Source organism: Colius striatus, chromosome 21 (genome assembly GCF_028858725.1).
Source record: "Colius striatus isolate bColStr4 chromosome 21, bColStr4.1.hap1, whole genome shotgun sequence".
Classification (NCBI taxonomy): Eukaryota; Metazoa; Chordata; class Aves; order Coliiformes; family Coliidae; genus Colius; species Colius striatus.
In genome coordinates this window covers 6,610,934-6,627,710 of record NC_084779.1, presented here as the reverse complement: position 1 = coordinate 6,627,710, position 16,777 = coordinate 6,610,934, and the positions used below count along the sequence as shown (strand labels likewise).

General features: G+C 45.5%; 1 protein-coding gene across 2 annotated transcripts in view; it reads left to right on the top strand.

The window, feature by feature from the left end:
* The first annotated feature begins 7,031 nt into the window (after positions 1-7,031).
* The window catches only part of SPSB1 (splA/ryanodine receptor domain and SOCS box containing 1), a 30,928-nt gene continuing 21,182 nt past the window's right edge, over positions 7,032-16,777 (top strand). The window contains exon 1 of one of the 2 annotated variants that reach the window (XM_062013118.1): positions 7,032-7,200. The gene's annotated coding sequence lies outside the window, so the exon portion shown is untranslated. Of the gene's footprint in view, positions 7,201-7,243; positions 8,427-16,777 lie in introns of those variants that run through there. The other variant, XM_062013119.1, reaches the window with a different exon arrangement.

Genomic DNA, 16,777 nt, shown 5'->3' with positions numbered 1-16,777 from the left:
AATGAATAGAGAATTATATTTGTAAAAAATAAAGTTTTTAACAAGAGTATCTTTTCCTTGCTGTCAAAGATTTGTGGTCATTCTGGTTTGGTTTTTTTTTACTGTCCTTGGAGAGTGGAGTTTTAATGTTCCATTTGTACAAAGAAGACAATGTTGAATCTTCTGTAGTGTAAAACCAGCAGTCTTAAATGTTCACTGACTCTCTTTTAGTGTGTATCATCCAAAAAAAACACCAGGACTTTTCAAAACAGAGGAATGGCCAAAAACCCTTTTAAGGTGAGAAGATGGAATCACCCAGTATTATGCAGGGTCTTGACATGACCAGGCCTTAGGAAAGTATCCGCTGATCTGCATTTATTCCCTGAGTTGCATTTCCATAGATACTATCACCATAGTACAGAATTGCTTAATAACACAGACTTTATAGACCTGCCTTTTTAACTATAATCTGTTCAAGATCTGTGAGCTGAGATTATGCAGTTAAACTTCAAGGACCTGTGCTGTGACTCAGGCTAGGAAAGCATTGCATGGGAGCCTGACCTCGGCTTTAGCTGATACCCAAGTGTTGCTGTCCAGAACCTGCCAGCTCCTCCTTGGTGAAAGGTAAGTCTCACCAGGCAGCTCTATTACACAGAAAGAAAAAGATGTAATGTGCCTCAGAGAAAGGAGGAGGAACATGGCAATTTCATACTGTTGCCCCAGGGTAAGGTTTCATTTTTTTTCTGGCAAGAGGATAGGAGGATTTAAATCTGATGTTTTCTTGCTGCAGCGTTGCTGATTCACAAATGCTAGTTCCCTGAATGCAGTTTAAAGGGGACTCTCATTCATAGACTTGTGAGTTTTCAGTGGACTCCCTGTAATGCAGCAGAGTATTTCTGTAGTATCAAGCAATGGGGATCTTTTCAGGGCCTAGGTCATCTCCAGTGCTCCCTTGGGTGTCTAGGTACATTGCTATAACCTGCTGTGATACTTTCTGATGCTGTTGGTGATGCTGAATTAGCTCAGTGACCCATACATTCAAAGATGGCTGTGCAAGCGAGACAACCTAACAGTCATATCATAGGGCTGGGACAGTATTTTCCCATCCAGGTCAGAAGTGTTTTAATTCTAATTTCGAGAGAGTTGTGTTCTAGTTTAGAGACCATTGCACATCACTGAGGAGAGATACTGCAAGCAATTCCAGGATTAGTGAATCCTCCCCAAACACAAGGAGCAGAAGCAGTGGTGGTAAAAGCAGCAAAATTTTCTGTGTCCTAATGCTTTTCAAAACAAATTTTTCTGGTGCTGTGTTTGACTTCTCCTTTGGCCACAGCTCAGGGCAATCCTTAACAGGATTTGTGCCTACTGATTCATCGCTTGCCTTAGTAGGGATCTGGTTTATCGCCTTCCTTTTCCCAGACAGATGACTGAAAATATGGCTCTTGCCTGAAAAGGGGCAAGTAAGGAGATGGAGAGGAGAGAGTGAAAAACAGTACAATTCAGGAGCCAGAGCAATCCTGAAACAGGCTGCCTTGTGAAATGTCTGTGGGTAATGTGAATCGATCCAGTTCATTCCATCTGCTCCCCCTGCAGAGAGCTGGCATGACATCCTGTAGCAATGCAGCACCAGGTTCTCCTGCAAGCACCACTGCAGACTCTGCCAGGCCTGTGCCCTCGAGCTGCTCCCTGCGGCGGGACATGTTGGCTCTCCTCTGACAGATTGCTCTACCGAGAGGAATTTCCCGCAGAAACTATGTCCTGGTGACGCTCTGACCAGACATCGCCTCATTTTTTCCTTAAACAGGGCTCCCTTTTTGTAGGCATCTCCTTATCCACAAAACAATCTGCGTCTGTGTAAATGGTGGTTGGCTCTGAGCAGGGTTACTGAAATGAGACCTGCACACAGAGAAAAACTGTTAAGCAGGTTCTTTTCTGTTGATCCCAGCCCATTTTTAACAGCATTCGGTAGTTTTTGTTTTCAGGCTTACATGGGCATATTTTATGGGCTGGCACAGTACTCACAGTCTACATACAGTCTGAAAATTTGGGGAGGCTCAGCCCTGCTGCTTGCAGAAAGGAAGAGAGGGAGATCAGGAGACAGCAGGGAGGGTGGTGGAAAAGGAGCTCAAATATATGTCTCTAGCTGAACTGTAGGGGACTGGAGCTGCAGCCAATACCAAGTTTAGCTTATTTTCCCACATGAAGAAGGGAAACCTAGCGTCAGACACTAGGGAAGAGGGCAGGCTGCATAAAGGGAAACAGAGGAAACACGAGGAAGAGACCAAGCAGTCTGTGTCTGTCTGAGGTGTGCATATCCCATTGGGATTATATTTGTGGGATAGACCTGATTGGTGTTAATCAGCTTAATTAGGAAAAGCAGAAAGTCCTGAGCAAAAGGGAGGAAAAAGATCTGATATTCATCTGACAGCACGGATCCTGCATCATCCCATAGCTTTCTCAGGAGCCAGTTTGGGAATGATACTGCATCACTCTGCATGCCCCATGGTAGGATTGCTTAGAGTTGGAGGAGATGAGACTCACTCCTTGTGCTCCCAGCCCCACGGGAATTACTGCCTGGTAGTTAGTAGGAGAGAGCTGAAGGGTAGGAATCTGCCACTGACTCACTGTGGGTAAGTCACGTTGCTTGCCTGAACTTCCCTTTCCTCTTGCTGTGCAGCAATAGTAAATTAGCTGCCTCATGGATATATGAAATGTTTGAAAGAGGCTGGAGGAAAGCTGCTGGAGCTTTATCTTATGGTCCTTGTTGTGTGTATCCAGTCATGTTCATTGAACAGTATCAGCCTAAGCACTTATCGGGAAGAGCAACAGCCAAAATCTTTTAAGCATAAAGCCAGGGCCTGTTCTTATTGCTACTATCTGCTGCAAGCAGATGCTGCCTGGCATCTCCTTTCCCAACAGCAGCATTTTTACATGACCAAACAGTCTGACAAGCAAACCACCTGCATGCTGCAGTGTTTGGACTTGCAGGGGGACGTTGCTGTAGATGCTTCCTGAGTTTCTCTCTGGAAGCACTTAGGAAAAAGGTGCTCCAGCAGCAAGGATGCCAGCAGCAGAGGGTGCTGCTTCCTCAGGATGCGAAATGGAATCCTCCTCCCAGCTCTGTCCTGCAAAAGCAGCTTTTTCTCGAGGCACAGACAGACACAGCTTGGTCTCTGACACCAGTGCTTTTGCTGCTGTCCCTTGAGCCACACACAGTGCGGAGATGAGAGTTGATCTCCTGTGGCATAGTGAGCAGTCCAGTCAGCCTGCTTGCCTGGGAGCTACTCCACAGACGCTATTCCCATACTGCCCTGGTTTCTACCATTTTCCAATCATGTCCCTCCATCAAAAAGGCAAAGAAGTCAGTTTTCTGCTTCCCCATTCCCAATGGCTTCTCATGCACAGACTGTGACCGTGTGCTCAGCCCCCTACATACAGGCTTGCAGCTTACAGTGCAGTAAGCAAAAGATGTGTTATGATGTGTCCTCTTTACTGCAGATACTTGTATCAGCCAGCAAAGTTGCGGTGATTTTAAGGGGATGCTCCTGGCACGTGCTCTCATTAAGAGACAGTCATGTCTGTAGTACATGTACCTCAGAGATAATTGGGTAAGCAGACGTTTTACAAGGGTTGCTCCTAACAGAGCTGGAAGTTTGTTGAGTTTCTTCTGCATCCACGTGCTCCAGAGTTATGTATATCCCATTCTTTGAGGCAGGCCAGTTCTCATCCAGCACCCTACACTGAAGCAGAAAGGCAAAGGAGCAGTAAAGGGGAAATCAGAGCAAGCTCCTGCTTTCAAAGTGGATGTAAAAGAAAATACTTGGATTCCACTTTGTTTTAGATAAAGGGATTAATGTCATTTAACAACCTCATTTACTTGTGTGACTGTGCTGACATCTGAATTCACAAGAAGAGACTAACTAAAAGGAAGATGACTACTTTTTTCCTGCAAAGGGCCCCTGGGGGATGCTTCTTTTTTCCTCTTCCATCCCACTCTCTTTTGGTCCCTTTTCCACCACACTGATCCATCTTCCAGCTGAGGAAGGCTTGTCGATTGTCCTTTAAGCAGGCTTGGCAGGATTTCTACCTCATGAGGCTGCTGTTTTAACAGTCTCTTTCTCTGTTCTGCAGCACACTGGGTTACTTTGGCTTTGTTGCTGTATATTACAGACACTCATTGTTCACTATCTTTGCATTGTCTCCCTTAATTCCCACCGGCAGAGCCTGCATGCAGCACGTACATGTTTCCGGGCAGAGTGTTTATTCTCTCTCTCCCCAGGGCATAGAAAACTGCATGCTTTCTGCCTGCCTGTCTTTACACTTCCCCACCCACAAATGCAAAGCAACAGTATCCCTTTTTTTTGCTATATTCTACCAGCCTGCTGTTGCAAGGTTAGTTTCAGTCAGGCATAAAGCACATCTACAAAGTATCAGCCTGTGAATCCATGCTCTTAGGACAGATTTAGATGCTTGAGAACGGGACCCATTTTTTAGAAGATGGGTGCTCATCCATTTCCAGACCCTATAGTTAATCTACAATACTGAATGCTGACCACAAAAAAAGGAGGCATGACAAGTCGTTTCCCCTCCCACCTCCCTTTTAATAATCTTAGCATAAAGTCACAAGGATGAGAGCTGGAAAAGTCTCTTTTAATCCAGGCTCCATCCCCAGTGACTTTTCCAAACAGGCTTAGAGGGTTTCCAGTGCAGGCTGTAAACACTGGCATTTGTCAGCCACCCCCCTCTGCCACTGCTTGCTCTGTTGTTTGAGATGTAGACAGCATTCAAAGCAAGTGATTGATGCTTAGCAATTCCTGCTTCTTAAGGAAGCAAGAAAGTCAAATAGTAAGGAAATAAAAAGAGACAAGATTCCGTAGGAGCCGTGATCTCATCTGGCGAGAAGCCACCACAAAGCTGCAAAGTTCTGCTTCAGCACTTGTCATGTCTGGTTTCCTCCAACTTCCCTGCTGGCCTTATACCTCCTCCACCCCATTTCTCCCTCTCACTGCAAAGAACAGAGATCTCTGTAAGAGCAGGAAACCTTTGCACACCTGCAACTAGTGAACACCAGAAAATGCCACAACTGTGAGTAGCCTTCAAAGAAGCTCACGTCTGGCAAGGACAATGTGCTGCAAGGTGCTCGGGAGAAGATAATGGGACCTAGTGCTGACCAGGAGGGTAACTCAACTGTGGTGGAGTGAGTAGAGCAGCTGAATTCCCAGGCAGACTGAGACCTGCTGAGTTTCCTGTACAATTCTGACATCATTCACAACTTTCTTGGACTCAGTGATGACATGTCTCTGCTGCAGTAGCAGGTGCTCATGCTGTGCTGACCCAGGGGAGCTGTGACTAGGCAGGCCAAGGAGAACCTGCTTTTGAATCGCCACAAGCCATACAGTAACTATTCCCCAAAGACTTCAAAATCTGCTTAACAAATTAGTGCCTCAGTCCTGCAAAGATATGGATGCACATATGAGCAACTTCATATGAATGCACTGTCCCATGGAGTTCATCAGAATTTTTTCTCTGCATTGGCTGAAGTCTTCTTTTGGGATTTTTTTTGACTGCATGGCCTGAAAAGGGTGAGGAGGAGGAGAGCATTCAGCAGGCTAGTTACCCCACCTTGGCCTTCACACTACATTCATTTTTTATGACCTCTTCTGACAGCTCAGTGAGTTCAACTTTGGATCCTGCCCCATTATATGTGACTGAATGCCCTGGTATGACCACCTCACTGAAGAAACAACGCATCAGTGAGGAGCTGCTGGCCCCTGGGAACTATGCAATTTCATTTCATCTCATGTGTAGCTGCAGGATTTTTTTTCTTGTAAGCACCGATATAACTAAATTGTACATTAAGGCATGGCCCGTGAAACATGACAAAAAGCCTCTTCAGCTCTCAGCAAAGCACACCTCCTTCCATCAGCCTCCCTAGAGCCCAGCACACATATACACACACAGTAATTGCCCCTCACTACTCATCCTCCTGCTCCCTAAGAGAACCACAGCCAGGAGGAAGATGGCTGAGTATCCTGTCTAATTAAAAGACAGGTAAGGTGAACGCACTTGAACATTTATGGTTTGAATTAAGGCCCTGTGCTGGAAATGAAGTGCAGTTGAGATGAAAGCAAAGTCCTCTGGAAGGAGGAACATGAAAATGAGGACACACAAATTACCCCTGCTCTTCTTTTTCACACGTGCCCCAAGATGTGATGAGAACTGGTCAAGGTCCAATGTTAACATCCATGACCGAAAAACAATAACTTCAGAAGCATGCAGGGGCATTCGTTCCATACTGACTCAGATGGCAGGCAGCCACCTCCTGAATCATTCATACCGCTTCCTGCAGCTCTTAGGTGGTCCTTGGAGGTATCCCATGCAATATGGCTTGCTTATGACAATCCACTGGTTGGTAGCTCTAAACAGTATTGCTACAAACACACTCTTTTTGGCTGGGAATACTGAAATATTAATCATCTCAAAGAAATGTTATTGGGTCAAATTTGTCCAAAGAGCTGTTTCTTGCAAAAAGGCTGAAATGAATAGAATCGTATTTCCCCCGTTTACTTTGGTAAGCAAAATGGTTTTGAAAAAGCAAACCCGTGTCTCCTGGAGGGGCTGCAATGCAAATATGTGAACTGCCTGTCAATGTACAAGGACACTGAGGATGCAAGTCACTACAAAATGACCAGATTGTCCACAAATCATTGAACTGCGTTACTCACTGCTGCTTTTACCCACTTTCGGAGCAAGCGGGGCAGTAAAGAACTAAATTTCACCCAGAGACGTTGCCGGCTGCTGACCCGGGGCCCGTGTGTCCGAGCCAGGAGCTGCCAATTGGAGAGCCTCGTCCCACGGGCCCTGCGAGCCGCTGCGCGCACCCCCGCGCTCACCGCCCCGCGGCCCCGCCGCTTCCTCCGCGGCCCCGGCCCCGCCCCGCTGCCCGCCCCGTTCCCGGCCGCGGGGCGGGGCGGGGAGCGGGCCCGGGCGGAGCGGGCCGCGCCCCGGGCCAGGCCGGGGGCGGAGCGCGGCGGGCGCCGGGCGCTATTTGGGCCATGTGACGGGCCGGGCCCCGCTCGCCGCGCCTGGCGGAGCTGGGGGTGCTGCTGCTCCGGCCGCCCCGCCGCGGCGGAGGAGAGGCGGCGCTCGGCCGCACAGCGCGGCCCCGGGAGCAGCCTCCGGCCGGGCCGCTGCCATGGTCCGGCCGGCAGCCTGGGAACGGTAGGAGCCGGCGGGGGCGAGCGCGGTGCGAGGCGGGCGGCGGGTGCCCGAGAGCTCGGGCGGCTCCGCGGCGGCCCTTCTCCGGGGTGGCAGCCCCTGGGCCGGCGGGCTCTGGGCTGCCGCGGCCTCTGCCGCCCTTTCTCCCTTCGCTCCTAGCAGGCGCGGAACGGGTCTCTCCTCCCTGCTCGTCTCCCGGTCGTGCGAGCAGCCGGGAATCGGTGCCAACTAAACAAACGGCAGGCTGGCGTGGAGGCTGGGCTTTCTGACCCGCCTGAGGGGGTCGAAGGCACTTGTAAGCCTCGGGTGGCTCGGGCACCGTTTGCTGTGAGCCCCGATGAGCGTGGAAGGCTCCGTCCCTGGGGAGCGCTGGTGTGGCCCCGGTCGCGGTAGCTGGGCCCGAAGCGCTGGGGCTAACGGGGCACTCGTTGCTCAAGCTTCAGGGCCCGAAGAAGTCTCAGCGTTTGCAAGGCTCCTGGAGCTGCGGTGGGGATGCCGTGAGATGGGTGGCTGCCAGAGGCCAGCTGGCGTGGCTGTGTGTGGATTTGAAAAGCAAACACTGATAATGTCAGTTCAGAGATCTTCAGCTCATTAAGGAAGTCGGATTGTTTGTTCAGTGGCTGTGGCTGCAGTGGTGGTCTTTGAAGCACACCTTGCAAGGCCATTAATAATATGTCTGGTTTTTTACTACATAAACCTATGCTCTTGCAATGGGAACTTAGATAATCATACATCTGAAGTACCTAGACTGTTGTTATGAGATTAATCTTGTTGTAGCTTTGTGTGAAGTATGCCATTTGTTCTCCTCGTTACCTGATTGAGAAGTGGGTGTTTTAGTGTGGCTGATGACTGGTAGTGGCCATGCCAGATTAGAAACCTGTGAATTGTCTGAGCCATTGCTCAAGATAAGGAAGTTGACAAAATGATTGTAAAAATGGGAGTTGCTACCTTGGAGAAAGATCAGTTCTTTTCTTCCTGATAGCAATGCAGGATGACTTTATGAACCTTTTGTTCTAGAAGCAATCTTTGCTTTTCCCACACCTCTAATGTCTATTTCTACACCAGGTTCTGTATTGCAAAGCATGGTGATGTAGGCAGCTTAGTCTTCCAGGGTGCAAGTTGACTGCTAAATTACCAGGAGCAAAGCTTGTGGAATTTAGCAGCTTGCAGAAAAAGCATCGATGGAGTCAAAGTGGCTATCCCAGCCTATGAGGAAGGATATTTCTTTGGTGAGTTTACATGGGAACTACTGGGAATGTGATGGGGCTGTGTTGCTGTTTACTGAGTGAATGGTGATGCTGAGAAGCACTTAACTGCCTTGTGAAAGAGTATCTTCCCTGACCAACCAGCGTCTACTGTGCCTATCTCTTCCCTGCCCTGTCAGTATGCCTGACCACTGACACTGTCCTGTCTCTCAGTAGTTGTGGTGATGGATTCATAAAGCAGCAGTTTTTTCTTCTCCTCCCTTGAAGAGAAGGATGTACTTCAGCAGCATATTCCCCCTGGGGGTCATTGTGTTGTTGCAGTACATCAGCAGTAGTCTTTTGCATCATCTGTCCCCTGCTGTAGAGGTTACTGAAGTGCACTGTAGTGTTGTTGGAGTTGGTAAGCTTATGTTAGATATTTCTGAGATGTGGGTTTGTGTTCAAGGAACTGGTTAGCTGATCTGTGCTGCATTTGCGTGGAGTCAGTTCACCGCTGCTAGATCTTGGATGTGGGAAACGTGCTCTGCTCATTGGTGTCCTAGTCCTATCCCTGGCCCCTTGTATTTCCTTTCTCAGAAAAAGCAAAAGCAGTCTGCAAGGGCTATCTTGTGGAGTCTGTCTTGGGAGAGCTGATTAAGAATTAATGAAATTACCGGAATTCAAGAATCTGTAGCTATTGAGCTAGTCAGGACACTGTATGCCAAGCTTTGGGAACGAGTGCAGATGTGCTGACGGTCTTGCAAGTCACAGAGTAGTTTTTGAGGAATATAAGATGTGGAAGGGAGTATGCTCTGTGGCTGTCTGAGATTTGCATCTCAGTCAAATTTTGTGGCTGGTGCCACTGAATACACTGGAGTTGGCAGCTGACCAGGCAATGCAAGTCACGCTTACAGTTTTGGGCTGTAGTATATGTATACTGACTGACTCTGAAGTCACTGAGGGCTTGTGTTGACAAGGGGAGTGAGGATTAACAACTTATGTTGGCAGGGAATATCAATGAGATGACCTCAGCTGGGCTGTGCTTATCTTCATGGCCCATGGAAGGAGGCTTGTACATGTATTAACTAGTAAAGTGATGTAGCACTACTGCAGTGGAGTAACAGCTTATTAGATCTGCGTGGATTGCACTAACAAGCTCTGTTTTGATGAGAGTTGCCCTAACTTTGACTCTACAAAATGCTGGTGCATGTGGCTGGCTATGGAATTACTTTTCTGCTCCTGTATATTAGCAGGCATGTGATGTGACTTAGCAAGTTAAGTTACTGGTACAAGTTAAACACAAGTTTTTTCCAGACCAAGCTGTGTAATGCTTGCAGAGTAGAAGTGAGTAATTGTCTAAGAACCAGGGTTACCAAACTGCAGTCATTGAACTGCTTTGCTGGTGGTCATTTCAGAACGGGTTGATGTCAAGGTGTTGACTCATATCCAGTTGCTACACTGCTTTGAGCAAAAATGAAAAAAATATCTTCTCTTGAGTTACTGCATGTCAGTAACTGCTACATCTGCCTCTGTTTTAATTTTAAAAACCCATTATTTTTAACAAATAATTGCTGGAGGGAGAGATGAGTGCAGTTGTCCTTAGCAAAGATGGGATATGTGCTATTGGAGATGTCAAAACGTGCTGTACTGAGCGTGAGAACCTAGCTCAAAAGTGCCATTCACCAAACACATGGTGAGGAAGAAATGCCACTGTTAACCGTGATTCCCCAGGGACTACTAAAGTAGTGTCATTTCTTTAAAAGAAGTAGGAAAGGGTTTATTTATAGATTCCTTTTCATCTCTGTATTGCTCTGTCCTTGTAAGTAATGCTTTGGTAGCTCCTGAGCTGAAGTGGTCTGTTGCATTGATCAGAAAGTTGTCTTTCCAGGTGTCTATACTTTAGCTGAAGTAATACCAAACCTAGAAAGAATATATAGTTGATCTGTCTTGGAAAGATCTAACAGCCTTTTTGGGCAACTGAGTATGATAGGAGACTTGGGAAACTCACTCCTGTGTATGGCAGGATACTTTCCTGGAGGAACTAGTGCATCGTAGAAATGAAGTGTTTTGTACTGAGTATGACAAAGATGCAGCCTTGCATGGAGTACAGTCCCAGTCTAATGGACTGCCTGGGTATTGCTGGCTGCCTTTGCACAGGCCTCTTCTTTGGAAAGAGTACAGAGGGAAGAACAATTTCTTAGCATGCTAACTGTATGTTTGAGCTCAGCCTGGACCACTGGGATGTGTAGATGCAAGTGCTGGTTAGTGAGATGCGTGTCTAAGGATTGCTGGGGATGGTTCTTTGTGTCACATGTTGTCATGCCTGTGACTGGGTTTAAGGTCTGGAGCTTTGCAGTGCAGCTGGTCCTTGTGGCAATCTGACAGTATTGTGTGTGCCCCAGGGAGTATGGTTTAGAGGGATGAGTGTAGGGCTGCAAGCCAGGGACAGCTGTAGGCTAATACTTTCTATACATCTGACTTGATGTCTGGCCTTGCTTCAATCATTCAACATTTTGCTTTGGGGTTTTTAAAAAGGCAGAAAATAAACTACCACTTCCCTTGTCTGATCACCTTTGGCAGGGATGGATATGAGTGCCAGGTTTATTTAATGGTCTCTACCCTGTGGCTCATCAAAGCAGTTGGAATAGAAAACACTCATGATGCAGGGATTTCTGACAGTGGGGTGGAAAAGGTGGGAGATGTCTGTCCCCACTGTGGAAGCTAGGAGTGGCGGGCTTAGTATGCCATTGACTTTCTAGTGTTTCCATCATGTGGCAGATATCTTGTCATCCTCCCTTTTGATTATGTATTGTGCTTAAGCAGAATTGAACTTATTAATCCAAAAATCTTTGAGGCTTATTTTTTCTAATGTTAATAGACAAACAATCACACACCTTTGCCTTATCTTTTTTCCTTAACTCTGGAGAGCTTGTCCACTAACATTTTATTGTCTTACAGCTCTGCTGGTTTTTCTTCTTTTAAAACATGAGAAAGCAGACTTTGATCTGAAGCAGTGCTGCTACTATGTAAGAAAAAGGCTTTTAACCTGCACAACTTTCCCTGAGAGGAGAAAGCTTTTTACTTGGAAAAAAAAAAACCCAACAAAATCCCAAAGCCACTACCATCTGTCTGATTTCAAAGTGAGAGCAGCAGCTCTAGAACTAAGAGCTTTGGGGCAGAAGGTGGTAATGTCTGAATGGAGTTACCAAACATGGGCTTTTTCTTTTAGCCTGGCAGGGGAATTTGATGAAGCTTGGAAGTCAGAGCAGCTGTGTAGATGTTAGTTTCAAAGTGCTTTCTTTGGATAGCTGTTATGTTATCAAGTCAGGAATCTGTCCTGAGGAGATCCCAGATGAGACCTTGACACCATAAATGTACAAAGGCACTCGGCTGCACAAAATCTGCAGAAACGGCTTAGTTATAAAGACTGTGAGCCACAGATGGTAAACAGCCAAGAAAAGCAAGTAAGGGGTAAGGCCAAGGCGTTCTCTACATGAGAAGGCTACGTTGGTCTCAGATGTTTAGAAATTCTTAGTTTAAACTTTTGAGAACTTCACTGTAGATAACTTCTAGTTTGAATGGCCTGTGAGAAGTTAAAATCTATGTTTAGAGATGCAAGAAATGCCTGGATTCCAGCTACAGTGTTCAGAGGCTTGAAAGAAGTCTTGGAAGTTTGCCAAAGTGCAGTTCTTACCTCGATATCCTAATTCATTGTCCTATGGTGCCTCGGATCCCTGGGTCTGTAGCAGTGTAGCCTCTTGGGCTGTGCTGCAGGGAAAGAAACATTGCTTCTCAGTGAGAATAATAACCCTTGAAATGCTTCCATAAGGTAGTCTTTGGTCTATATGGAAGAGTTGGGACACTGGGTATATGCTGTGTTATCAGCAATTCTATATAGGGCTTGTATCTTTGATACACAGTCTCTCCATGCTATTTAAGGAATAAGATGGTCATGTTCTTGAATTCAGACAATGATGGAGGGTTCGTTTTGTTTGATACTAACTCCAAAGCACTAGAACATCTAGGACTTGAAGTTTCAAGGGATGCCCATGTTAAGAAACATGCAGTTGTTTATGGACCAGCTGATAAGGGGGAAGCTGAGCTGTGAGAATGTTGTATGTCCTGGTTCTGATGAACTGTTAAACAGCTGCAGAAGAAACCTGTTGACACTTTTGCTGCAGAGAGATTTGTGGTTTGTATGAACACAGAAAGTACCTGGCTTGACTCCTATGGGCAGGAAATGTAATTGCTTGGACTTTCTGTTCTGGGGTTATATGATAGGCCTGAGCTGCTGCAGGCTGTACAGTGTTGTTACTCTGCAGCTTGCTATCAAGGTTCTGCACTACTGGCTTAAACACATGGCTTCCTTGCCTGATGTCTCCCACAGTTTCACTATTAATGTTCTGGGGCTTTCCATGTGGTGTGTTGTACACTTCCAGCTGGAACAAAATGAAGTTAGGAATGAAGTTTAATGAACACATTTAACTTTTTTGTGAACGAGGGCATTGCTTTCTTTACTGTCAGCTCACAGCTTTTTTGTAGTGCTGTGTGTCCCTCTTGCAACAAGGATCAGACAGGTGGTTATAAGTGCTTTCAGACTCAGACTTGACTCTGGTATTTATTCAGGCACATGCATCTGTTGGATCTTGCTAGCAAAACTTAGGCTGCAAACTAAGAGGGAAAGGGCAGAAGGGCTGCACACATGGCACTGATTCCAGCAGGATATTGCTGTAACACTAGGTATGTGTCTTGCCAATGTACAGCTGCTGTGTGGAAGTTAAGAAGGGGAAGCTAATCTGCTGTGAGGTGGCTGTGAGCTTGGGTAATGGTAAAAATCCAGGCAGTGAAGGCAGGCCAGCATGGTAATATTTAACTGGTTTTCCAAGTTGTGGATTTAACCTGCTGCATGTTGGGATGGGAAGAAAGGGACAAATATTTATCTTGTTTATTATCATGAGTCCATTTACAGTGGCTGAGGTTCATCCTGGAATCTGGATACTATAGTTGGTTCTTGATATCTGCCTTAGTTAATTTTGACTGACATGATCTACTCAAGGACCAGCAAATTGCTAAATAGTTGAACTCTGTTTGCAAGAAGCAGCTTTTGAAGGAACTGAGAGTTTTCTTGTTTGGTTCACTCTGTGCATTCCCTAGCTGAATCTTTCCTGGTTTGTTGAGATACTGATGTTTCTCATGTGCTTCTGATCACCTGGGTATGAGGCATGCTAAGTGACTGTAAGATGTTGCCTTCCAAGGAGATGGTTAAATGGGCAGGTCATGTGTGCCCCCACAGGCCCAATTCTGCACTTCAGTCATGAACAACATTAAAACCCAAGGCTTCATCTGAGTAATCAGATAAAGCTTGGTGTGTGGACACTGAACTGGATTTGCAAGAGGAACAGCTCTGTGTGTCAACACTAAGTAGGAGGGAACACCTGACTAGAGAGAGCCTGGAAGGAGCAGTAGCCCACAACTGCAGACAGGCTGTGATTGTGCAACTACCCTCGTGCTTGCTCCATAGCCAGAGCAGTGCACTATTCCACTAGGCGAAACTTGCCAAATATGCTGTGTCACTCCAGGATGGCAGATATGTCCAGATGTTTGCCTACAAAGAATGTAGTGAATCTTTTGCTTTACTGATTTCACTGGTTTGGAAGAGGAGACTATTTGCTGCTACGTGTAGTCACATACATACTCTGTGGCATTTTTTTCTATAATGACTTTCTGCTGTGTACTTCTTTCCAGAAAGGAATTTGTCTGAGTCTAATGTGCCTTCATTGTTTGTTCCTTGAAGTAGGGATATGGCTTTAAGGTGCATGCTGCTGTTCCCTTCCCAGACACATCTCTTGAGGTAGAAGAGCTTAGCTTGCTGCTGTGGGCACAACGACATGGCAGCACATCAAGGGAAAGGGTAGAAAATTTCCATTGACTGCACATTGATGATGGGACACGTGTAGTGTCCCCTGACTAAGCTTAGTAGGCAGAAGCAAGCTTGGGCTTTAGGCCACAGGGGTGGCATGGCTTTTGGTATGCCTCTAGGAAAGTACAAGAGCAAGGGAAGATATATGGCTTATCCTCAATTGGGCTGTATTTTATGGTGAAGTATAACAATATTTCTGTGTGGAAAATGAAGAAGGATGGCTTTTATTGGCTTTGCTATTTCTGTTAGAAACAAGAATTGAATGGCTCTTACAGCTTCAAGTGGGAAGAGATTCCTTGATATGGGTAACACCTTAGTGACACTGGAGACCAGTGTGCCATAGATCATATATTAAGGCTGATGACAAATTCCCCTGTGTATTTGAGATGAGAGAACGGTTTTCAATCTTGTTATTAAGGTGAAGAGGAAGGACAGGTTCTTGTAACCAGTACTTAGAGGTACGTGCTCTTACGTTATTTGGATGAGTTTGTCTCCAAACCTGCTGAAGAAGCCACCAATTCCTAATTGAGACTGTTCTTGAAGAACACTTGGCCTCAAGGGAATCTCCATTTCAAGGTGCAAAACAGTATGGCAGAAGGCTCATCAATGACCCTGCTGCTGAGATAGCTTTTGTGCTAGTTCAGTGTTCAATAGTGAATATCTCTAGTCAGATTTTTCAAGTCCTAGTATACTATCACCAAAACACCAGGATTATCTGTAGGGGATGAGTGTGTAGGATAACTTTAACTTATACTTCCATTATTAAAAGTTAGTACTGTAATGAATTGACAGTAGAAACTGCAAAATAAGTGGGTTTTATTCTGGTTTGAGGTTTCTAAGGGAGGAAAATGCTGTTGCATGTGGTGACTTTGATATTCCAGGCATTTAGATATCCTAGGTGTTTCCATCTATTTGCTGTTTGGGAGGTTGTGGTGCATTGACTTCTGGATGGCAGTGGCCTTCTCATTTCTTCCAAACTGATGCTTGTACACAGAGAATCTTGGCTAAGCCATCCAGCTTCTTCAAAAGAGGAGAAAGGACTCAAGTAGAAGCCAAAAACCAGTTGAATACATGTTGACTGAGACTGACCAGCCTGAGATAAGACAGAGTATTAGATACTGAAGGGAACAGGTAACGTATTTACTTGTATCTCTACAATTCTTAGTAACTCTGAAAAAGCAAGGCAGATAATATTTCTGTTTATTTGTGAATATATTGAGTGCATCTTTTTCTTTTGACTGTTTTGACAAGCTTTCTTCTTCTCTACGTTTCTTAAGTTCTGTTAATGTGTTTCAAACTTGTTTTCCTAATTGAAAACTTTCCATCGATGTCATGGGAGCTTTCTGTGGCCCACATCAAACAGCTTAGTTCTCCAGGAATTAAGTAACTGTACAAATGTTTAATATAAACTTACTTAGAAGGCATGTTGACTTAGAGACCTATGTGACTGTAGTATGTTGGGAGGGTAGGTTGACTGCACAGACTTTGTCTTGCCTTTGAACTGTAAGAGTATTGGCAGCTGTTTAAGGCTTAGATAAGAACTCAGGCTTGCTTATGTCTAACAAACTTGTCCTATCACTGACCATTGGGCTGTTTCTTGTCTTTTGTATTGGAGAGGGTTTTCAATGGGTAACTTTAATGGAAAGGACTTAGATGGCAATGTCTGGAATCATCCAGAAAAGCACTGTTGGCTTAATTACATATACTGGAACTTTGCTGTTTTGGAGAGGAAACTCACTGTTTAGTCTGCTGAGAAGCCCTAGGGAGGGAAGGAAGAGATGATGAACACGCATGTTCTTCAAACTCTACTTACTCAGGTTTCTGTAGTGGTATCAGGGCATATCAGGTGGAAATGGAAGGGATTTTTTTCAGGCAAAACATATTTAAATGCCTTTTTCCTGCTCTTTCCAAAAGCTACTCTATTGGACTGCTTTAAGACAACTGAGAAAGCCAGAAGTGGCCCTACACAAACATCTCTGGTATGTTTCTCTTCCTTGAAAAGGGGTAGATGCTCAATTCCATTTCCTTTGTTTAAATTATCCTCCCAGTATCCTTCCTCAAACTGATGTACAAGTTGTTATGGTTATTTCTAATTGTAGTCTTCACATGTTTGAGCATCATGCCTGTTGATGTAACTGGTGAGCTGGGAGGCTTTTAGGAAGTTGATGATTTGAGAGAAATATTCTTGTGACAGGGCATCAAGATGGACTGTTCCACACGAGACTTAATCTTATGAGTCTGGATGATTACAGTTATGTGGCCCAAAGTAAAGAATTTAGATGCTTTCAGGTAATATCTGAAAAGTGACATGTGAAGTTCTTCACCATTAAAAAGTCTTTACAAACCTGTCTTTTCAGCAATATATCCCTCTGCATGGTTCAGACCATGGCTATCTGCTAACCAGTTGTTCCAGTTGCACATACTGAAGCAGCAGTGAATTGTTACTTCATATTCACTTTTTCCCAGTCTTGATGGA